This window comes from Pantherophis guttatus, chromosome 2 (genome assembly GCF_059756535.1).
Source record: "Pantherophis guttatus breed Tessera chromosome 2, ASM5975653v1, whole genome shotgun sequence".
In the NCBI taxonomy this organism is placed as follows: Eukaryota; Metazoa; Chordata; class Lepidosauria; order Squamata; family Colubridae; genus Pantherophis; species Pantherophis guttatus.
This window is the reverse complement of record NC_142064.1, coordinates 237,307,478-237,333,369: the sequence shown is the minus strand read 5'-3', so window position 1 is coordinate 237,333,369 and position 25,892 is coordinate 237,307,478. Positions and strand designations below refer to the sequence as shown.

Here is a 25,892-nt window from a genome sequence, read left to right as displayed (position 1 = left end):
CCAATGCTTACTGATCAATTTGTTTCAATGTTAGCTGATTTCAATTTTTTAATTTTAAATCATTACATAATTTGCTGGTAAAATAATGCAAAGTGAGTGGGGGTTTATTTTCTCTTCTTTTGATTAAATGTTTTTTTGGGGGGGGGGTTGGTTTTTTTTTGTTTTTTTTTGTTTTTATTTTTTTTGCTTACTGTGTTAAATCTCAGAAAATTAAAATTTGATGATATTGAAAAAGGTTGGGGGGGTGAATGTGAAAATCATCACATAACTCTGTGGTCATAGACTGTATCTGGTTTAAATTGCATGAAACCTGCTTGTCAGTTTGGGGTTGGGCAGCCAGTAAATTTAAAAACATAAATAAATGAGATGCAAACAGCATGAATGAAAAAAGTGTATAGGTTAGTGTGCCTGCCAACCAAAATCTAAGCATAGAATTGCCCATAGTATTATTTTGAAATATCCTATATAGTAGAGTATGAAATAGCATTATCAAACATAGAAGGAGGCACTAAAGAATGAGAAGAGTCCAGGCAGCAATACCTAAACGTGTGCCATAGTTCTTTTAAAAAAATCCTTGTACAAGTGGCTGCCTGGGCTCTTGTACATATTTGAGTTAGCAACTGTGTGTGACCAGAGAATCTACCAGGCAGCAGATTGTAATCACACTCAATTGAACACTATTACATTCTCACTATACAGCTTTCCTGTCAGTGTGAGATTGGGCTGGGGTGAAGTATGCATTCTTATTGCCTCTCTACAGCCCTTTTACAAACACCCAAAGGAAATCTTTACAGTAATCCAAAGAGACGCTTTTGTGTGTAATGATATGTGTCTGTGCACTAACATTCTGAATTTTAAAATCATTGAACATAATGGCCATTTTGAAACTTTCATAATATCCAGAAACAGAATGTCATACACCACAGTGGGCTACTCTACTCAAGGAGCAGGGGGATATAGATAATAAAGAATTTATTCATATGATTTCATCAGCCAAATAAAGCATGTTTTGCCAGGTCCTTTATTATTTTTAATAACCACTCTTTCACTTATTACATTTGTATTGTTTTCTGAGCCTGAAACTGACATTGAAATCAGTCTATACCTGATCCAAACACTATTAAATGTATTCCATTGTTATTCCATTGTCTGAAAATTCTGTATCATCCTAAACAAATTATACACATACTTACAAGTAATTTTTTGAGTTATATGAATTTTCATTTTGCTTGAAAGCCCTGACAGATTTTTTTTTTACATCACTTCCTCTAAAACAGTTCTGTTTCTTCAATAAGTTTTCCATAGAAAGTTCTAGTGGTACTTTTCTTTCCTGAATACTATAGTGTTTAATGTCAACTAACAATTCATATGTAAGTCTACAACACACTAAACTGGAAAATACTTTTTTGTCTCTTAGCTTATAAAATAAACCACATCTCATCTTTCCCATATGAATAGTTTTTACCCAAGGTAATGTTACGAGAAATGTAACTGATAAGAATAATTAAATATCACTGATATAGGATTGATGTCTAGAGCAAATTCTTGCTTAGTGCAAAAACATACTTTCGTATTTTATTCTCCCACACCCTTCTTAGATTTCCTGTAAACATCTGCTCATAAACAACTATCATATAATTCCATTCCTTTGGAGTAAGTTTAGATATATTGATGGATGGAATTAAATAGAGGAGAAGGAGACTACTTTATTATCTACTGAATCTTGGAATGTGGGCCTGGATCAATAGTCTTTGTAGTTAAGAATCAAAATCCCTTAGAAGACTGAGCTAAAGACAAATAGTTACACAATTACAGAATGGCCTGATTCCTTGACCAACACAACTTCTTTGTTGCTTAAAATCCAGCACCCTCTCCTCACTTTCTCGAAAGAATATGATAATAAGCTCCAGACTTAATTCCATTGCATCATTTTGGAACAGGACAGTTGAAGGGATTGTTGCTGAATTTCAATTGTTGCTGAAATACTTTTATACTCACCATCGATGTGTATTAATGCTTCAGCTGCTGATTAGACCATGCAAACAAATTTAAAATAGTAGCAGCAGTGTACCATGTTTCTCTGAAAATAAGACCCTGTCTTATATTTTTTTGGAATCCCGAAATAAGCGCTTGGCCTTATTTTCGGGGAGGTATTATTTTGGGGCCCATGGAAGCCAGAGGAAATGGTGACGACCGGCTGTGCATGCATTTAAATATTTTCGGGGAGGGCTTATTTTCAGGGGGGGCTTATTTTAGGGCATGCACTCAAAAGCCGGATTGGATTTATTATCAGGGGATGTCTTATTTTCAGGGAAACAGTATTATGGTGGCTTTCTGTCTGTCTGTCTTTCAAAATGCAGCATTGTAAACTACTGGTTTGTATTGAAGTTGGCTTTCTAATATGCATGTTTCTTTCACAGAAAGAGGCAGCAATTTGCCCATTTAGTCCATTATTGATATTGGTAATAACTCCTAGCCTACTTATCTAATAGATTTTTAATCAAATTATGCAAAATAAATCAGTTATGTTTTTCATGTAAAGCAAAACAAAGCAGAGCTATATTACTTTGAGAGTGTCTAATGAAAGTCTAGAAGCAATTTATATAGTCAACTTGCAGTGTTGAAAATCTTCATCCTGGCCACACAAATAAACTACTATTACCACATGTTAATGTTGGAGTTGCAGGAGAAAGAACGGATGGTTTACCTAAGGCTGCCTAACAAATTAGTAGCAGTGTTCTAATTTTAATAGTGACTTCCAGATTACCACATATAAATGTTATTTGTGAAATTCGGCATTGCATAAGAGGACATCTCTTGATCTCCATTCTGCTTCAGCTCCTTAGTGTTCCCCAATGCCAACATCTGCTCTAGGAAATGCCTATTCTCCAGATGAGATTATTAGGATTTGGGAAAAAAGGAATCCTCTCCCCATCCTGTACATTAAAACCTCTGATTTTCCCACCAACATGGGAAGAAGTGGATACTACCCTATGTTGTCAATACCAACTTTCAGTCTATTTGTATTCAATATTTAGGATTCCAAACAAAGAACGTTAATTATGGCAGAGATGTACCAATTTATCTTGGAGCACCAGAGTATATTTGTTATGATAATCTGCCTCTCTATTGGGATAACAGAACGCTAATTCTGTTATCCCAAAAACAGAATGTTATTTTTATTTTGGGATGACGCTGCTATATAAAAGTTATCACTGATCGAAATATAATCCACTGACAGATACAACAGTTGAGCAGCTCTTACCTATATGAAGATTTAAATTAAAGCATGATTCAAGTAAACCCTTTGTCTTGAACTGCATTAGTATTTACATTCCTTTTTAATTCTGTTTAAGCTTTTATTTAACATGCAGAGTGCAAATATAAATGTATATATGCTTTATTTCCATGCCATCTGATTAAACAGAGATCTTATACTTGTGGTTACTCTTTTCAAGCAGACCACTGAAAGACAATGAAAAGATAGTCTTACAATTGGTTCTGCAATTCGCAAAGGTAAGATTTTTATTTCTAGCAATTGTCTTAGATTATTTCAAGCATGAAGGGAAAACTAGTTTAATACTTCATAACTATTCCTGGTATTTCAGATCTTTTCTGCTTTCAGCGTGAAGCTTTTTTGCTCCCCTAAAGAAGTTTCTTTCTTCTGGCTAGGTAACTTTGAGCCAGTCATTCTCACTCAGCTCAATCCACTTCACAGGGTTGTGTTCTGACCCAGCCTTCTCAAGTAATGATAAGCCACTTACTCACGAGTAAAACAACCCCCTTTTCAAAACAGGGTAGGAACAGTCTTTTATTCACATGGATAAACAAAAACCAAATGTAATTAGTCCCAACAAACCTGGTTCTGGCCAAGGACTCCGAATTGTTTGCTGTATACTAGAAAACGAACAGTTGTCTGTGACAACTGGCCACTCCCAAACCCCTACTATTTCCCAGCCAGGGAGGGGCTGGCTAGTGTCTAAATCTGCTTTTCCCTGAGAGCCAGCTCATTGCTTTCCTTTGCTCTCCTCTCCTTTCCTCTAAGCAAATGCGCATCTGGGATGGGCACCATCTATTGCTCCTCTTCACTCAACTCAGGCCCTGAAGACAGCGGATTCTCTACCTGGGGAGGACGGAAGGCCCCAGCTCTGCTTCTGCCTCTGATGTTGTTTCCTTATCAGGGGCTTCCAAAGGCTCCGAAGCTGGCCCAGGTTCTCCTTCAACCTCTTCATCGTCTAGCTCTGCTGGCAGCCAACGGGCCACAACAGGTTGTTGTGGTGGGGGAAAATAGAAGAAGAAGCAATGTTCCATGCCTTGAGTTATTTATTACAAAAAGGGGGGGGGAGAATTTAGGATCAGGAAAACATGAGGACAGAAATAATTGTTCATCTTTTAAAAATTCTTGTCTAGATTTTATCAATCAGTACAGCTGAATTTGATTTGAATATTTATATGGTGCAAATATATTTCTTATATTTTTTTACACCAAGTACAATTTTAAAAACCCTAATATGAAATATATAAAATAGGCAATCCACATCAGATGTTTATTTATTTATTTTTGGTTGTGATGATGTAGCTATCTGGTTAGCTAAAAAGTGGAGAAATGCTACTGCTACTACTATATTATTAAAAAAATTATTCAGTCTTTTTTTCTAAAGACTAGATAAAATGAGATAATAAATTGTGAATTTCCCCACTCCATGGGCAAACCCTACAAGAGTCAAAAGGGAAAGGCATTTTAAGTTTTTCATTACAAAGGGAGGGTCATAATCAAGGAAAATAAATACAGGTGTCTTCATTTAGTGATTGCAATTGTCTCAAAGTTGTGATCATGCGATTGGGATACTGCAACAATCATAAATTTGAAAATTGGTTGCAAAGTTTGTTGGATTTATAGCACCTTCATAACTGAATAGTCACTGTATGAGGCAGTCATTACACAAGGACTATCTACACAATTTTGCTGATAAGGAAACTTTCTCTTCTTGTCATGGTAGAGTAGAACTGGGTTATCCAATAAGACTGAAAGATGGGGAACTCAGAAGGAAAAAAAATCTTCATTGCTGTGACAATCTGTGCAATTTACCACCACAATTGTGATAACCATGAACTTGTACATTTAAAGGCAAATTGGTGTGCCAGCTGGCCCAGAGTTCTTTTTCTTTTTGTTTGGAACCTGACACAAATTTGCAAAGGAGAAGGCTGCTGGTGGCTTCTTTTAATATTATAAGCCATATGTCTCCAAGAAGAGTCTTTGAGGAACATGATCAAGAAGAAATTACTAAATTCATGTCTTCATCATAAGAAAGAATTATTTCCGATATGATCATGACTTTTTTATATTTATATTTTTTAATATTTATTTGACTGCTTCATCTTGTGAACTGTGCTGTCTTTCACACAGGTCATGCAGGTCTGTAGGTTGCTATTGGGCTAGTATTATACTTTTATTGTCCAACATACTACATTCCCCATACATTTACATTTAAGCATGTATTAGCAGGGAACCCTATTGTGACTCTGAAATATGAATACCTAATGTAATTTATTTCAGCAGATACAATTCCTTGAATTTTTAATAGAAAACACTTCTAAGCTATATTTTTCTTCACTAGAGGGGTGATACTGAAGGTGGAATTGCTGGCCAGAAACAGTCTGCACTCTGGCGGCTCCAACCCACCTCCGTGAGATGCAGTGAGCCCCCATCGTTCGACCTCTAGCTCCTGCCCATCCAGCAGTTCAAAAGCATCAAAAGATATTGTGAATAGATAAATGGGTACCACTTCGGTGAGAAAAGCCTAACTCAGATGTAAAGAGCGTAGAAGCCAGCAGTGGATTTGGCTGGATGCGAGGTGTGAGATGAGGTAAGGCAAGGTGAGACCAGCAGAAGAAGCTGGAAGAGCCAGCACCCTGAGCGCTGCTAGCTAATGGTGCAAAGCTAGTTCACCCCCTGCGGTGCACCAAGAATAGACGCACAAGAGCCAAACAGAATGAACTAGCAGTGTAGGCTATCAGGACTGTATGGTGTCTAGCATATGTAGATTTCCCTAACATTGTATGTCATACGCTAAATAATAAATAATTATAAACAATTCTTTTTTATTAATGGAATCAGATTATTTCAGCCTAATATAATGAGGGGAAATACTTTCCTTGCCTCCATTCTACTTTCAGTGGTCCAAAAGCCAACAGATATTATCTACACCAAGCAGATGAAAGTTTGGAAACAATAATAAATAAAGTTTCCAAGAATTCTTTGCTGTGAAAGATGATTGAAAATCCTGGAGAAAAGGAAGAGGAATATTATCTAATGCTTAGGTTGTGATGTTCAGTCTTTTATAGCAAGCAGTTTGACATTGAATAGTATCTCATACAAAAATGGTATTAAATTGTACTAAAATCTCACAAAGCCTGTTTGCGGGGGGGGGGAGAACAAACAATAGTTTATATCCCATTTTTGAAACTGATATTCCAGCTGAAAAGGGAAAAGCTACGCTATATCCATCCACTTAAAAAGATGTATCCTGTGAGAATATCTGTGATGGGAGAAAATCTTTAAAGCTGAAACGTACAGCTAGAGAAGATGAAATCCGGTTGTACATTTCAACCTTGAGGAAACCAAATGAGGTTAATGAAACCTTGTTCTAGTGAGTTTGGAGGTTAGACGGGAGAAGCAGGCTTAAACTCAATCCTGACAGGTCACGATAGCTGGGGGTTTGGGGTTCTCTCATTACTTTCCATATTTAGTGTGTAGCTTGGGATTCCTCCTGAACTCACTGCTCCTGCCCAATAGATTGGGTGCCTATACATTTAATAAAATAACGAAACCTATTACAAAACATCAAAAATACATTTTATTGGGTAAAACCATTGGTCCACTTAACCTCTGATCAGCAATTCCAGGATGGAGTTTTCCCAGCTCTAACTCAGAAAGGCTTGAGAATGAGCTGGGACCTTTTACATATAAACCTGACATCTGCCACTAAGATATAACTCCCCATTAACACAAAGTGCCATAGCATGATCTCTCAAGAGACTATGATTTACAATCCTCACTATCTACAGCCAGTATACTTAATAACCAACATATCTGGAGGATATAAAGTACAGAAGGATGCATTAAATTATGTGTTTTGAACAGGTTAACATAATGAAGTGACCATAGTCTTCTCACTAGCCTTAACCCTAGAAGCTGCTAATACTAGCTTTTTGGAGATTGTTACTTCCTCCTGCTGTGGATCTGAAAATGTTACTTGCACTTTAAATTCTTTGATCAGAGACTACCATTTAAAAAAAAACTGTTAGTAGGATATTCAATGAAGATATATTAAATAGTAGTAGTAGTAGTGGCAGCACCAGCTGTGCATTGATGCTTCTTTGCATGGGTATTCTTTGTGCTCTCCCAGCATTATTACGTTTTTCATCCGATTATTCAGTTATCATATTTATCCCAAAGGAAGCCAATTCAAGAAAAGGAAGATTTTAAAAAAGGTTGTATCTTTCTTATCATAGTCTCAGAACATGAAAGATGACATAGTCATTGTTTGGTCTAGTGGTTGGGCTATGCTAGAAAGCAGGAGACCATGAGTTCAACTACTGCCTTAGCCATGAAAGCCAGCTGGGTGATTTAGGGCCACTCACTATCTTTCAACCCAACACACCCTACAGCAGGGATGTCAAGCTTGCGTCATCACAGTGTCATAATGTGACGTATCACAACTTATTTCCCCTTCACTAAACTGGGCATGGGCAGCGTGTGACGCATCCAACCTGCAGGCCACAAATATAACACCCCTCCCCTACAGGGTGGTTATGGGAAAAATAGGAGGAGAAAGTTATATTGGATTTGTTCACCACCTTGAGCTATTTCTAAAAATAATATAGGTGGGATACAAATACCATAAATAAATAAAATAAAAATAAATTTATTTGAGAAAGAACTTGTCTTCCTTCTGGAAAAATACAACATTATGTTTGCAACTAAGAACATAATTGAATGCAGACATTATGCTGAGCCTTCCTTTCTCTCAGGTGAAGGACCCTATGCCTAGCTACAAGTCTAGGTAAGAGAATACCACTGGATTGTGATTCATACTCCCGCAGTCTCCTACCGCTAAACTCCAACACAATACATCCATTTGCCTGCAAATTGAGAATTGTGTTCAACTCTCTGTGGTTCTGCTATAACAATATCTTCTTGCTGAGAAGCTTTTCCTGACTGCTGAGATGTACAGCACTTAGGCTGAACAAAAAGCAAGTTACCAGCAGTAATTTCAATCCTCACCTTCCACCCCCTATATTCTCACTGAGTTCTACTATAATATAATGTTAAAATACATATTAGAAAGCATATTAGCCCTTGCAATGTCTACATTTGTGCTAAATGCAATACTCTTTACTGATATTATAACATGAAGTGACCGTCATGTGTTCTTGGAAGTCTTCAGATGCACTTTGATTTTGTGGAACAACACATCTGCTCATTCTGATAATTTTGTTGCTCTCTGACTTCCAATCTTATATGGTACAAAAATTGACATAAGAGTGTAGGGGTCATAATTAAATTAGCTGGGTTTTAACTTAATAAAATAGGAATAAAAAGACAAGTGGCTTTTTTGTAGTATACCAGGATAACGACTGAAATAAGCTTCCAAATGTTATGGCTGATGATGCCTACTATGTGGCACATTTATCAGTTATTTGTATGGTGAAACAGTTCTCCTTTTACATTCAATGAACTGAGGGTTTCTGGCTTTTGTTTGTCAGTGCAATTTGTGTTAAAATGCCAATCCAATGCTTTCAGGATAGCAATAATAATTGAGTTTCATGTTGCATTTTGTCAGCCTGATCCTAAACTCTTGCAGCCTGTATTGCCTACAATGCTGGCGTGAAATCATGGTGTTTGGTATTGTTTCAGAGCAACATTTAATAGTAATTCTTTCAGCATTCAGTTTAAGGAAAAGCAACAAAAGCAACATTAAGATTGGTCTGTTTCTATGGCCCATTGTAACCTTAGAGATAAATGGGGTATACAAATAATCCTTTCCCTTTGTGTTCTGAACGTTTTGGTAATTTGGCCCCAATCTGAAGAAGATCCTATCAACATATTTATTTACACAGACAGGAAAAAAGTTGAAAACAGTGAAGAAAACAAGGGAATCTGGTATCAAATCTTTGTTTTCCTCTTAGTTCACTTGATAGTCTGGAATTTCTCCAGTTTGTTTCAAAGTATTGTTTCAAAGATAAAACAAAATAACCCAATTTAGGCTGACCTAATCTACTTAGATGAATCAAAGATAGAAAACTACAAATCAGTTAATAATACCTACTTATAAATCATTGTATTTGGGCTTTCATGTAGATGAGGACCTGAGTGTACTCTGGATTTAGACTAGAGCTCAGTCTAGTGATGTGGGAATTTTTTTTTTAATACACTTTGAGAGTCTAATGTCCAACTTTGTTTTGTCAGCATTCCAGTGGCTTATGAAAGATGAATTGGAAGAGTAACATTACAAGAAAACGTTATGTTCAAGCACCATCATCTGAGTATGGTGTTAGAAAATTTGATTGAAATTTGTAAAAATTTATAGGCAATTTGGAATAGACTACAATATTGAAGAAGCAATATGAAACCCTAAAATGTTTGATTCAGCAGATAACATTTATAATTGGTCTCCGAGGAATGCTTTTCTTCAGTTAAATTAAATGAAAGTTAATTTGGTTTCTTTTTTTTCTTAGTCCCTTAAAACTAATGACAGCTGATAGTTATAAACAGATAGGACAATATCTATGACCATCTTTCTCTCTGTCCCTCTCTTCCCCCTCTCTCTCATAAGTATGATGCACTTTTTGCTCTTCTTAACTTGTTTGAAACCTTCCCTGAGAATATACGAAACACTTCAAAGTCTCAGTTGTGCTTGATTCCTATGAGTTCATAATGTTGTCCTTATAACCTTTTTGTCAACAAATGGAAGTGGTTTGCCTTTTGTTTGGTTAGTATAATCCTAATTACCTTTCAACATCAGTCAAAATCAGTTTGGTGCAAGCCTCTAATGAGAATATATGTACAGTTAGAGATCTACATGCACAAACATCTTCTGCACTGTGGAATAGATAAAGAAATAGAGGAAGAAAGTGTGTTATTTGATACCAATAAAGGAGAATATTTGTAGCTCATGATTGAAATGAGGGGCCCTCAACGCGTGCTCTGAGCTTGGCTGTTTTTTTGCAGACATTTCATTACCCAAACGAGGTAACATAATTGTATGCTGGATCTTTCTGGGTTCTGGGGTTTTGTGATTGAGATACTCCAGGGAGTTGTACAATGTAGTGAGCCTTGTGTCTTTTACTATTCCAATGATGGTGTGTTAATCCTATTATGTCCTAAAGGACATGTCCTGTCCTTAGAATTGTGGGGGGGGGGGTGCGAATGGGGAAATATTATATTTGGGGAAATACAATATTCTGCCTCTTTTTAATATTAAGAATAAACAATGTTTTAATCTGAGGAGGTTGGCCTTCCTACACTACGTTATAGTATCTTAGAGAAAATTTGAATCATTTTTATGGCATAGTCAGGATATTAAGTTTTCAAGAATTAGTTAGAAAGTCGCCATATTAGGTGCTACTGTCTTGTAATAGCTTTTTCCCACATATTTTTATTCAAGTTCTAGTTTTGCTTTGAAGGCATAGCTCAAAAGTGGGAGAAACTGATTCTGAGGGCTTAATCAAAGCTTGAAGTCTAGAACTGGTTTTTTTTTTCCCTAAATGAAATAAATGGTTAAATTTAATTTTGTTTCATTCAGTACAATAAAACAATGTTGTTACAAAGAACTGTTTTAAAACCAGAGGTCATTTGAGTCCTAAACCTGCCAAAGAGAATAATTGGATACTTGGTACTTTGAAACAAAATCAAGGGAACAAAATAAACATGTTTCTGATTACTCAGCACTAATGTTGTATTCTGTCATTATAGTAGATTGCTTAATTGTGTTGCTGATTACTTTTCTGAGTTCCTCATAGCAATGCCATTTCTGCACCAAATGGTGGAAGCACTAATTAGCAACAGGAATGTTGCCTCACATTTTGTTTTGGGCTTGTATACATGTTTAAAGGATGAAAAAATATGGAATTTGTCTAGCTTTCTATTATGGCTTGTTTGTATAGCCTATCTCACTTGCTCTTCACTCCTCTGGGTACTGTCAAAAGCAGAGACCAGAAAGTTTGCCAAAGAATTGAAACATTCTTAGAACACAAGTAAACAACATTGAGCGCATCCAAATGAGGTCATCTGGTACCTTGGCTTTCCTTCTTATTCAGCAGCTGCATAGCTACTTCATTGGCTTGATGTTGTACAAGGCGAGACGATACCTGTTTGTTTCTCTGTGTATTCAAGGCAATGCTCCTCTTAACTGCACAGCTCCATAGCACAGTAATTGTACCTTGTACAATTCAGTATTACTTCCTTAATGACCTATCAGCCAAGCATAATTTGAGGCAATTTTTACCTTGAATTCTAGTCATTGGTAGGTCCTCTAAATCTGCTTTGAGATTCTAGCTTTGGAATAGTTTATACACATATACACAAAACACGCAAACAAATACAGAGACTTCATATGCCCAAAGGCTTCAGCTTTGTTAGAATTAATTTGACAAGCTAAAGACATAAAATACCTTCCCATTAGGGTCTCCTGCTGATAGCCACCTGGCACATTTGCTATAGCCTGCTTTATTGTGCTATCATCATAATTTTGTTTTAATTTTTTTATCATGCTAAGTAAAAGGAAGACGACCATTATTCATAACTGAGGAATGTGGTAAATTGCAGTGGTCATTTATAGGAAAATTCAGGATAAAGGCTACATGAGAAAAATACTCTGATTAGATTAAAAAAATACCCTCCCAACTTTGAGGAATGAACTTAATCTTTCTTTTAATCTGCAGAATAATTGTTTTTTTTTTAATTGCTTATGATTCATCTTTCAGAGATAATACCAAAAACTATCCCTCCCCCAACTAGTACAACCTGTTTTCTAGTCCTTTTATCTGGTAGCATACATTGCTCAAGAAAAATAACTAACCATCCATCCCTAAATAGATGCGACAGAATTTCAAGGGGCACCACTTTTTCCACCACCATGGCAAAGGTACAATTATTATCCAACAGAAGTTTGGAGAAAAATGAATATAAATAGAGGAATACAACAGCAATTCCCATTGAAAAAAATCTCTGAGCAACCATTCAGAGCCTATGCATTTAGTCGTAAGGATCCTCTTTATCCATGATTTCCCCAATTGAATCTAGATGTCTCCGCCTTTTAGCTGAATAGAAAAAAAGAGAGAAAGAGAACCAAAAGAAGAAGAACCTACTAGTTCAAGTCAAGCACAGCTTCTGTGCCAATCAGTAATCATCTAGAAGTATTCAGGGAGCTAGCTTGGAAACATGGACAGCAGAGTCATATCTTTTATATATAGATGTCAGGTATTACCTAGCTCTCAAGTATAAGAGTCCAACCACGGTTGCCATATAAACATCTTGGAAATTTGATTGGATCTTGACCTCATTGTTATATAGGTGTAACAAACAGAAGCAAAGCATATCACATGGATAATTGTCATTCTCTGCTTACATTTTCTTAATGGAGTCCAAATCTAGGCATAAGGCTCCGTTCTTAGACATTTATGAAGGCTTTTTTGAGAGTATCTCTCTAGGAGGATGGAGTAAGCATACTGAGTTGTATAATGGATCAGAAGCAGTTGCACACTCATTCATCCAAAGCCAGCCACAAGGTAAAGGTAGGCTTGTATCTTACCAATATTTAATTTCACCAATGCATCAACATGAGTGACTTCTGTTGTTAGGCTGTTGATTATTGTCTTGTGACCATGATTATTAGGTCAACCTGCAGTGCATAGCTATGGGAGCAAACAATCTAATAGTCTGAACTGCATTTTATGTTAATCAAAATATACCTTTAAAATATCCTTAATAGAAGATAGGAGGATTGCAGCAATTAAAATGCAGAACTGTTCTTTCTATCGGAGTGTTCATTTACAAATGCCTGTTTTAGGAAAGATTTGTCCTCTAATTATCCCATAAAATATAGAAATTGGATGTGTAAAGGTAGTGTTATTTATTGCCACAAGAAACAAAAAATATAAAAGACAAATCCAATGCACAGATAGCATACTGATAGTTGGCGGGTTACATTAAGAGTAGAGCTCCATTCACACACATACACAAAGAGAGAAAGATGGCTCCATGTATCCACTCAACATTCTACTGACAAGTAACAGAAATGCAATATATTATAACAAATATGGCTGTTATTTCAGATCATTTGTGTCCATGGAACAATATATGAAACCCTGTTTTCAGTAGTGGTAGTCCTTAGTTAATTATGACATTTGGGACCGGAATTGCCATTGCCAAAGGATGCAGTTGTAACGTGGCATCACGTGACTATCTATTTAGCGATGACAATCTTGATTACTGTCATTAAGCAAGTATTATGTGTATGAGTTACACAAAGACGTCACATGATTACGACTTCCAACTTGACTTTGACTCCCCATTGATTTTGCTCCCCATTGACTTTGCTTGGAAGGGCATGTTGGAAATTGTAATTACCTGACTCCAGCTCATTGCAACATTGTAAGCACGACTCAGGCACGAAGGTTTGTGATTAGATGAGTGCAGAGACACCATGGCCAGAATTACAAGGACCTGTCATAATTAACTCTCCTTCAGCATCATTGTAAGTTTGAAAGATGCCAAACAAGTGTTTGATAAACAAGAACTACCTGTAAATCATACCCTTCACAATATGTTCAGTGTGTTAAAGATAAAACTACAGCTATGGCTATATCTTAGCAAGTTGTATCCAAGTTGTATACTTCAAGAAAAATGGATGTTGAATCTGTGACTTAGCCAGGCCAGTAGAAAGTTCACTCTCAGTTCCCCTCACTCTCATTTTTCTACATTAGGCCACCATACCGCTATATTATAGCTCTGAAATAGGGTATAGAAATCAGGAGAGAAGCCTCAGAAAGCAAATGTTTTCCCTGAATGCTTATGAAGAACATTTGTAAATAATAAATTAATTTTGACTGGAGAATTCACCATTCATAGTATAGCAGTCCTGTCTAAATTTGCTAGGCAGTTGGGTGAGTTACCTAAGTAAAGGACAGTATCATGCAAAATGGAACAAGGAAAACAACTTTCAACAACCAGTACAGCCCCTGTTCTGTCCCCGTCCACACACACACACAAACAGCCAGCCAGGGTTTAAAGAAGTACTCGGCACACACAAGGTTCGTTATCAGGAACTTGGCAGCAATACGATAACCGTCTGCCAAGTGCTTTACTACAAGAAGAGGGAGTGTTCCTCCACCAGATAACACCAACGAATACACACAGTTTTCAAAACAGTCCAGCTCAAACATGAAACCTTCAGCAGATTTGGCGTTGTACAAAGTGACTAGCCAGAAGTTAGCTTTGTCCGTCACAGAGTCTAAATGGCCACCACACTCTCTTATATAGCCTGTGGGGTGTGGTCCAGTGACTCAGCTTAATCCCTGGCACGCCTCCTCATCTGCTGCAAACATTTATCTCGCCTTCGTTGGCGTGGATCCAGGAATGACTTATCACCCTCATCGCTGTCATCGGAGACACCTGGCTCCTGGTCAATCTCCTCTCCCTCGGCAGACACCTGAGGCATTGCCAGAGAGGAGGGGCCTGGAGAGGGAGGCCTGGCCGGCTCCTCTCCTTCATGTTCGGAGCCTTCTTCCTCCGATAAGATAGGCTCGGAGGATGGAGCCACAACAGCCCCAGGAAAGCTTATCTTGGAAAGGCCTGCAGGCCCAATTCATGGACAACTGATGATCCTGACAATTTGTTGCCAACTCTGAATACACATCCCTTCAGAAATATTTGATCATTATTTTTTTGCCATTTAAATTGTTCCTTCAAATAGTAATAGACAATAGCAGGTGGGTGTCCTTTAAACAATTCATGATTCTATTCCCAGGAGGTGGAGAAAAAAAGGAGTTTCACGGTTGCAATATTGGAACTGAATAATGCTTGGCTATATTAATCTGAAGTGCACAGTAGGGAATATAGTAATATTTCTATCCTCCTTGTTACATTACATGTAAGGATTTTATATGCTCTTTTGCTGGCCTTGACTGTAATAATATGGGATGCGCCTTAATTTTCTTGATCTGTTCTTTAAATTCTGGATCCCTTCCTAACATAGTTCAGTGAAATACAAGCGATAAATGTATGTTAATTTAGTTAATTTTTATTTTATTTTATTTGTTAAATTTATTTGCCATCTATCTCACTGTGGGGCTATGCTATAAATGACATAGTTTGATAACATTTTGATTCAGGTTCCTTGTATTTCGAACTATTACTTTATTGTTGGAAGAAATGTACAGAGATTAAGAGGAAATACCAATTGTTTATTTTAAAGTGTGCATACAAAGTTAAAATGTCTGTATCCAATCAACTTGTATCTGTCAGAATGTTTGAGGTTTTGCTAAAGATAAGACAGAAAGGAAGAAGGTATTTTTTTAAAAGGCAATATTAAAAGTGTTCTTCCCATCCTTTAAAAAAGGCATATATTGTGCAATATTCAGACTTTGAAGGAAAGAAGAGTTCTTTCATCATGTTTGGAAATCTCATCTTTCAATTTCTTCCAACTCATATTTATCTCCTTATAGACTAATATGTTGGAGGGCACAAACTTCTAAAGTTAAATTAAATGCTATGATACTAGATTTCTCTGGCAAATTCCAATCTGATGGTTGCAAACTGGGATGGCAAAAGAGCAGAGATTGATTGATTGAATAATTGATTGATTATGTTCCATCAGATTGTTTTTGACTCCTAACAATAGATTTTCTCCATGAAAAATCCTTGCTAGTGAGGATTTATTATCCTCATAGTGCAGATACATTTTCTGTATATAGACTCGAGCCCCAGTCGTGAGAACAATTAACCAGGGAAATGGCTTGCCTTTACAATTTGTGGGTGCTCCATCATTGGAAGTTTTTAAGAAGAGATCGGACAGATATTTCTCCGAAATGATATAAGGTCTCTTGTTTAAGTAGGGGGTTGGATTAGAAGACTTCCAAGATGCCTTCCATCTCTGTTATTCTATGTTCTACTGTTTGAGAATATGGTAGAGCGCTTATAGCAACTTGTACTCTGCTTCTTCTTATCACATCCACTTTGAAGTTATTTCTCTGGCATTGAATTTTGGAAACAGGGGGCAGGAAAACTTCTCAAACATTGATTTCTTTTTCAGGTTCTGAATTCCAAGCTTAACATGCTGATCTACACTATGTATTGAATTACATCTGAGTCAATGCCAGGGCTACAAGACTACATGCTAAGATTATGGACACCACAGAAGGTAAATGGGCCAGCTAGTTCCCACTTTCCCTCCAGTTATTGTCCCCACAACAAAATTTGCTTGCTTGTTTTGTTTTACAAGCTCAGGATAGCTTTTAACTCAGAGCAATATATATTTCAGAAAGGCTTATCTAAATAAACACATTAAAGAAAATGGGATTATCCTGGGATTTTATCCCTCTGTTCCCTCAACTAGATCTGTATTATTCAGATGTATGTCAGTTAATGAAGATAGGGGAGATCAAAATAGCTTAAAAATAATTTACCTACTGTGAATTGTGGTATTGGATCAATGTGAGACATGACAGTCAATTACCCTTTCGCTTTTTATTTTGTCTTTTACAATTATTCGAGATCAATATTTTCAGTCTCAGATGATAGAAAATGTCAGCATGGTTGGCTTGGTATAGACCGACTGCTACATTATGCTGGAATAACTATCAGAGTCTTTAACCACTGAATACATTTCTGGTAGGCTATGCAGAACTAGTGCCACAAAAGTTTTCAGTAGGACTGCATGTCAACAATCAGTTCAGCATGAATGGAAAAAGGGATATAAATGTATTTCAACAATCACTAGGATATTTAATAAAAATATTAATGATAATATTATTTTAAAATACAGAGCAAAGAAAAGAAAGCACATAAAATAGCAAAGGTCTTGAAAATGTGGCTGTCCCTAACATTGTGACTGGAACTTGAAGATATATTTGGGAAATTATGAATTCTTCTGATTCACACAAGGCATGCAGAAATGTTTGAAAAGCAAGGATTTGTAATTTTTGCCTTCTGTTCAGTGAGGTTTAAGCTGAAGGACTTCTCCAAGATTGAACGTTAGGTTTATAGCAGAATGAAAAAAAAAAAAAGAATATATATTTTATTTCGGATTAACCTTTACAGAAATATGATCCATGGATGCCAGTTTCCTATATATAGGATCTTAAAGGTGATACACAAAAATCAAAAGTAGAAAGGTAAGGAAAAATAATAATTTAAATATATTAAAAAATTAATAAAATGAAAATAGACAAGATAATAAAAGAGTTTGAACACGCTGAAAAATCTGCATAATTGTCTGAATACAAAATACAGATACAATGCATAACTCAAAAACATTTCCAGTTGGATTGTTTTTCTATAATTCTGATTACATTGCCATCAGCTACCCAAGAGTTGCCTGAACCACAAGATTGGAGGCAAATAAATTTGACAAATAAATAAAATATAATAAATACATTATCAGTACCCAAACAAGAATTATGAATTATTTTCCGATAATTAAAAATGGTCTGTCTTCAGTTAGATATTGAATTAGCATTTTGAGAATAGAACCAAGTTGATTTTAGGCATGAAGAGAATGCAATTTAAAAGCCATAACGCACATCTCACAACAACCAACAATGGAAAAACATGATCCCACATACAATCAGAATAATCTGTAATTGCTTCTTCTTTTCCAAACAATATTTCGACCTGACTATCCAAGAGCCTTTGAAACATGTTCTGTTTCACACTTTGCTTATTTTAATGTTCAGATGTTTCAGCCCTGATGTTGATAGGGATTAAGCATGAGCAATCAGACAGCTACTGTATGTGGAAATTACCAAGCATCAACAACTTGGGTTCATTTTAGTACATTTAACAACAGATCTTTCTTTACAAATATTTTTCTATAAAGATGCAGCTGGCAAAATTGAGCTCCAGAGAAGCAATCTATTTAATTTAGATTAAATTGAGGTAGTCCTCAATTTACAACCATTCATTTCGTGACCATTCAAAGTTACAACAGCACTAGAAAAAGTGATTTATGACCAGTTTTCACACTTATGACATCCCCATGGCCATGTGATCAAAACTCAGATGCTTGGAAACTCGCATGAATTTATGACGTTTGCAGTATCTCAGGGTCATGTAATCACCTTCTGTGACCTTCTGACAAGCAAAATCAATGGGGAAGACAGCTTCATTTAACAATCGTGTTACTAACTTAACGGGTGCACTGATTCACTTAACAACTGTGACAAAGGTCATAAAACAGAACAAAATTCACTTGTTTAAGAACAGAAGTTTGGGGTTCAATTGTGGTGGTAAGTGGAGGATTGCCTATAATTCTATCAACACCCTTGTCAATTTCTATGGTTGCTGATGTTCTATGTCAAGTTCTATGGTTGCTGATGTCATTGAATAATAACAGCCCCAAAAGGAGACCAATAGCAATAGCACTTACACTTATATACAGCTTCCCGGTATTTTACAGCCCACTCTAAGCGGTTTATAGAGTCAGCATATTGACCCCAACAATCTGGGTCCTCATTTTACTGACCTCGGAAGGATGGAAACTATTGACCAGTGAAATCCATTCTCACTGAATTATTGTGTGCTAATATATTGCAAAGTTTTTATATATTTCCAAATAATAAATAGATGTATAGAAAGTATCATCCGCAATACAAAGTCTCTCTGTCTGCCTATCTAACTGTCTATGTATCCTTTTCTTTTCTTTTCCTCCTTTGAGTTACTCTTGTTTGGCTATTCATAGTGCTATTATCATAGAACTGTTTGCTCTATATTATCCTGCCTTGTGTTGGTGGGTTCAATAATCTGAACAATTATACAAAAAGGAGTATGCAAAGACAAAGGAAGATAAAAAGTGAAACAATGTAATTGCCACCTATCTTTCCAACCATGCAATAGCAATTATCATTTGGAGAGCAAATGTAAATTGCAAAGCTTCTCTCCCAGGCAACCACCAGGATTTCTAGCTCCCTTTTTACACATGAATAAAAGGGACGACTGCTTGTCATGCCCACTGCTACCAAGCAAGTCCCTTGGCAATCTCTATTTTAGGTTCAGCCAGAAATAAAACCACCATCTACAATTGCTTTGTTTTCCAGTGGCCAGACTTCGAATTGCACGTTAATACAGTATTCCCTCAGATGTATTCAAGGATCCAAACATTTGGACCCACAGCAGTTTTTTTTCTATACGAGGGACAGACGGAACAATCTATGATTTTTCACTAGGTTCATGAATGGGTGAATCTGTCTTTTGTTAACCATGATGTAAGTACTGATCTTTGTTCATGGTGCTGCACCATATATCAGGACACTGCTAGCCCTCAGAGTTTACAGTCATAAGCTTCAACACATCAGTTATATTGGAAGAAACAAGAGTAAATGTTTGGAAGGAAGGAAAAGAGGGAAGAAAGTTTAGCATGTTTTGTTCCATTAGAGCAAGGGGTGGGAAATGATGGTCCCAGGGGTGAAATTCAGCAAGTTCTGACAGGTTCTGGAGAACCGGCAGCGGAAATTTTGAATAGTTCGGAGAACTGGCAAATACCACCTCTGGCTGGCCCAGAGTGCGGAGGGAATGGAGATTTCGCAGTATCCTTCCCCTGCCACGTCCACCAAGCCACATCAAGCCACGCCCACAGAACCGGTAGTAAAAAAAATTAAATTTCACCACTGGATGGGCCCTTTCATGACTTGTAGACTTCAACTCCCAGAATTCCTGAACCAGCCATGCTGGCTCAGGAATTCTAGGAACTGAAGTCCACAAGTCATAAAAGGAGCCATCATTCCCCACCTCTGCAGTAAGGTATGGGGAGTAGGCCAAAATATACATGGTAGTTTTTTGAATAGGGGTCTGAAAGAAAAAGATCAATAGCACCAATGTTCTTGAATATACTCCTGACCTGAAGAAGAAGAGAGGATAAATGTCTCTTTCTAAAGAAGCAAAACTATATAACTCAGAAAAGTTAACAGAAGGGAAGTATGCGCACCCATGTTGTACCAATATGTTTTTCTTCACCTCCATTATACAGAGTGGAATACAATGGAGTGAGTGGATTAATGCCATAATATAGAGGAAGGGCTTTCTTTTGTTCTGTGCAGAATCAATCCAAACCAGTTCTTTATGTTCTTCTAGCAGGAGAAAAAAAGAGACTGGAGGTGCGTTCAGACACGTCCAATGTCACATTGCCAAGCTAGCTGTGACATTAAAAGTGTCTTTGTATTTAGCTTACAGTTTTTAAAAATGCAAATAGCATCCACCTGGGAGGATGTTATTTATCAGCTTTCTTCCCTGAGGAACAATCTCAATAATTATCAGCCCCCTATTTGCATTTAAAATAGGACTGCTATATACATTTTTAAATATGCACATTAAATGCAAAAATGCATTAAAGATCACATCTAACTTGGCCCTTAAAGGACAGCATGATTCTGCTATAGAAAACCAACTATGCAAAAATAAGAGATGTAATTTCAACCGTGCAGTAGAGGACTATTTAGGTTCTATTTTAGCACCAAATGTGGTCAGTTACCAGTATTTTAAACAGAAGTTAATTTACTGGCAGCAACCAGAGTTGGTGCCACCAAGTTATCCCCACCAAGTTCTACTAAAATAAGCGGAAAGCAGGAATATGGTATTCTTCAAATAATGCTCATTAATTTCAGCAGAGTTTTTTAGCAGCTTGGACATGAAAGTAAGTCTCCCTGAATCCAGTGGGAGTTTATTGGGAATAAAAATGCACAGGCTTGCACCATTGAACATGTGAAGAATAGCTTGGCTTGCTAATTGTAATATCTTTAAAACAGCTTTATTTTCCCCCAGTGTTGACATATAAAACACTCCAGTCTGAAATGAGACTGGAGTTTTCTCAGTAATCCTCTCATTCTCGTTGCAAAATTTAACTCTCTATGGAAGATACAACTGGAGCAAAAGAGAATACAGATAGTTCTCAACTTACAACTGTTCATTTAATGACCATTCAAAGTTACAACGGCACTGAAAAAAGTGACCGTTTTTCACAGTTATTACCTTTGCGGCATCCCCATGGTCATGTGATCAAAAATCAAATGGCAACTGGTTTATACTGATGACTGTTGCTGTTTCCCAAAGTCATGCGATCACCTTTTGCAACTTTCTGACAAGCAAAGTGAATGGGGAAACCAGATTCATTTAACAACCATGTTACTAACTGCAGTGATTCACTTAACAACTGTGGCAAGAAAGTTCATAAAATGGGGCAAAACTTACTTAACAAATGTCTCACTTAACGATAGAAATTTGGGGCTCAATTGTGGCCGCAAGTCGAGGACTACCTGCAATACAGACCACCGAGAAAGGATGGGAACTAGAGTAATATTTCTTACTTCACAATCCTGGAAAAAAGGATACAGTAATGTCAAATGTTGTTGAAGATCCACTCTTTACTGTTAGATATAAATCATGGTCACCCTTTTTACTATTACTGGCAGGATTTTAAGGACCATACTGGGAATATAATAATGATGGAAGAATATTCACCCCATATTTGAACGTTTCTAAAGGACAAAAAGTGCTTTATCTTTTGAACAAATCCTACACCTATCCAGATGGGCCAACATACTTATCCCTGCCCATTCTGCAGATACCCTTAGATTATAAAGAGAATCTGGGAGTTACTTATAGCCTGTAGCTATAGAAGTTTCAGATTAGAAATCAGACTGAATTGGAGTTAAGTAATAATTTTTTCCCAAACTTAACTGAGGGGATTGAGAAGCCAGTTGCTTGGCAGATAAATTCCCGAAAGGACTATTGCAACACGCTCTTGAAAAGTATCTGAAAGCTTCAAAAGGTGTAGAGTGCAGTCACGCGAGCTATATTGGGTGCCCTAAGAAACACTTTTAACATCCTTGCTCCACGAATTACACTGGGTGCCAGTTTGCTTCCAGGTCCAATTAAAGCTATTAGTCATAACCTATAAAGCATACATGGCATGGAGCCAGGCAGCCTATGGAACCAGCTTTGTCCCATCACATTAGCCTGTCCCACCAGGTCAGGCAGGAAAGGTATGTTGCAGACCCCGATACTCAAAAGAATTCCAGCTGATGGGGTCTAGGAAGAGAGCCTTCGCATTATGGAATATCCTCCCCCCAGAGGTGAGTTGGGCCCCCCCTCTCCTGGCCTTCCAAAAAAGGGTCAGAACATGGCTTTTGTGACCTTGCGTGGGGGGCACAAAGGGTTACGAATTATAGAATTAGTTGGAGCTGTGAGATACCTCCCTCCGCCTTTATTAATCAATTATATCAGGGTTAAATTGTCCTCTCAAAAATGTTTTGTTTGATTGATTTTTTGTGTAATTTAATAATTTTAAAACTTTAATCCTACATTAACTTTAATATTATAACTTTAATTTTATATGCCAGTGTTTTTCAACCTCATTACTTTAAGCTGCATGGAGTTCAACTCCCAGAATTCTCCCACCAGCATAGCTGGCTGAGGAATTCTAGGAGCTGAAGTCCACATTACTTAACGTGATTGAGGTTGATAAACACTGATATATACTGTTTCATATGCTGATACTCTACTGTGCACCGCCCAGAGTCCCTCTCTGAGGGAGATAGGCAGTCTAGAAATGCAAAATATAAATAAATAAATGAATGAATTTTAAAGAAGAGCTTTGCTGTGGGTGGTATTTAGTCAATAAAGTGGCACATCTGTTTTCAGGCTTGCTCAACTGCTTCATAAACTGCTTCTGTTTATTTTCATTTTATTCAGGGCCTCCTTAGAAGACATCACTATCTCTACCCTTTTTAAAAGAAAAGGAAAATTTGGTTGACATGTCTACATTCGAAAGCAGGTCTCCTTCTGTTGATTCTTACAATTGAACCTGATGGGACTCTATAGAACAGATCAGTTAATACTATAACAGATCAGTTACTAGCAGGTAGTACTTCCATTTTATTTATGTACTTTGTGATTCCCCAGAAGCATGCTACAAGAAACTAAAGTGTTTAAAGTGTGAACAAGAAAAAAACACTAGCTTCTTTTTCTGAGAGCAGCCACTAAACATATATACAAGACGCACTATGCTGTGGAAGACAAAAAGGGAGCACAACAGAACTTAGATATACCTTACAAGATCTCTATGGCCCTGTTGTGACTCCGACCCCCGAGGCCGACTTATCGGAGGGAGAAGGTTCCGAACATGAAGGAGAAGAGTTGGCCAGGCCTCCCTCTCCAGGACCCTCCTCTCTGGCAACGCTTCAGGTGTCTCCCGAAGGAGAAGAGATTGGCCAGGAGCCAGGTATCTCCTCGCAGTCGGACAGTGACAGAGATAAGTCTTGGCTGGATCCATGCCAGCGTCGGAGAGACAAGCGCATGCAGCAGAAAAGGAGGCGTGCCAGAGATTAAACTGAGTCACTGGACCACACCCCACAGGGGATAAAAGGGGGTGAGGTGGCCATTCAGACTCTGTGGCGGACAAAACTAATTACTAGCGAGTCACATTGTATCTTTGAAACAACCTTATCTGCCTTGGATTTAATACGGACTGGACTTCACAATTCTTGAACTGTGTGTATCTTGTTTGGGTTTATCTGTCGGGGAACACCCCCTCCTTCTATGAGTAAAACTCTTGGCAAGCAGCTACTGGGTTGCTGCCAATCCTCTTATCAAAAGAATTTGTTGTCTGCCAGTTTTATTTAACCCCTGGCTATCTGTTTGTGTACGTGTGTGAGACGGGGACAGAACAGGCCCCCATAAAGGGTAGATGGCTGTGAAAAAGGTTTATTCCAGATTAGATTAAGTTCAAGTAATATTACTTGGGTTTTTTTGGCTTTAAAAATCTGTTTTTAACTTGACAGGTCAAGAAAGGTGGTATTTGGAGGTTTTATGTCTATTGGAATTTTCCTTGTGAACTTCCCAGATTTGTTTAAATAGGCAGAGTATAAATGCTCTAAAAATGCTATAAAAAATAATAATTCTTTCTTGGACCTTATTACAAGCATACTTTTCAAATTGGTCACACGAAATAATGGAAAGTGCTAGCAACAGATTCCCGGATTTAGGTATATGAAATATTTCACAATAGCTTACAGGGATGAAATGGTGGGAAATCAAAATTATACTTACAGTGTCAATACTGTACTGTAATCCCCTTTGTGGTCACAACGGGTTTTCTATCATCTGAGTCCATGTTTAAAATCCATTTAAAATTGCTATGTGTGAACTAAGCTACATGAGAACTAACAGCTGGCTTTATGGATGTTTTGTGGACTTCCACAAATGCTCACTTACTGGAGGGAAACTTTCACACTAAAATTGATTCTGCAGGTGGTAACAACTGATCAGTCTTATCCAAACTTGGAAGCTAATCAAAGTTAGGCCAAGTTAGTCTCAGAGGGGAAAACATCAGCCCAAAATTTCCTTTGCAAAGCAAGACAGTTGTAAACTAGTGGGAAGCTTTAAAAAATCCCCAGAAGGAGACCATAGAAACTGATATTTCGATAGTCATCAACAAGTTCATGTATGTGCATTGATTAAATCCTCAATTCAGAATGTCTGCTAAAGTACGTTTATTCTATGTAGAAAATGAAAATTTTAAGAGCTACAAAAATTCTAGTAATTGATTCATTTATTAAATAATGAACAAACAAAATGAGAAATAATTCTTAAGATTGTGCCTTTCTCCCTCTGAGATCAGAACTATAAGGAAAGACACAACTCAGTGCAAAGGAGAAGGACCTTAGCTTATCCTCACTCTTCCATTCTGCTTACTTTGGGTGAAGCCATTATGAAATCAAAAGAAGTTATAACTGAATAAGCTTGACAAAATTCCATTGTTAAGAATTTATTTTATTCAGTCTTGTATACAATAAACGAATAAATAAACCTCTGCCTAAACAAGTAGAGTTGTGTGACATCATAACAATTGTTTTTTCTTTTCAATAAACATGTTACCCCACTAGAAAAAATAAAAGAATTAATTAAAAAAAAATAAACATGTTACCCTACTTTCTTCTGATGTAGCATTGGTCAGTATCCATTTGTTCTTGCATGTATCATATGTTGGAATTAGGTTGAAATTATTAGTAAAAATCAAGGTAAGACTTCAGAAAAGATCCATATTTTTTAATCCTGTCAATTAATGCTACATACTGTATCTGTCTTCAGACTTTTAATTCCAGGATCTGAGAACTAGAAGAACAAGAGGAAGGAGGAAAGAAGGAAGACAACTACAAGTATGCCATGATTTTTCTGAGCAACTGCAATTATTTATATTAATGCTTTCCTTCATATTTATAGGTAATTTCTCCATACATTAGCTAATGGTGCCATCTTATGGTCGCTTCCAACCAGTGTCTTTTTTTTTTATATCTTTTAAAGGTTTCAAAGATAGCTTCTTGGTGACATTAAAGATTTACATAAAGAAGTTAGACAGAATCATAATAAAGGCATTATAAGAACATTTTTTAAGGTGAATTGGAATCAATTGTGTGTTAAAAATGTGCATGACCTCCTTGACTATGTCCCAGTATTGTATATTAAGAACCATAGAACTTTGTCATTGTTGTTTCATTTGGAGAGAAGCAGGTTGGCTAAAATAATTACAATATTTGAAGGGGAAATTCACACCTGATTTACAGTAACGGATTGTTGGCGTATGTCATCTTAAAAAAATGGGGCAGGGCGGGACATCCTT

The 25,892-nt window shown here is 37.0% G+C and overlaps 1 long non-coding RNA gene across 1 annotated transcript in view; it reads left to right on the top strand.

Annotated features, from left to right (window-relative positions):
* LOC117679005 (uncharacterized) overlaps positions 1-25,191 on the top strand; it is a 35,344-nt gene extending 10,153 nt beyond the window's left edge. The window contains exons 2-3 of the long non-coding RNA XR_015732687.1: positions 16,317-16,424; positions 22,967-25,191. This is a non-coding gene — a long non-coding RNA (uncharacterized LOC117679005). The remainder of the gene's footprint in view (positions 1-16,316; positions 16,425-22,966) is intronic.
* Positions 25,192-25,892: the final 701 nt, after the last annotated feature.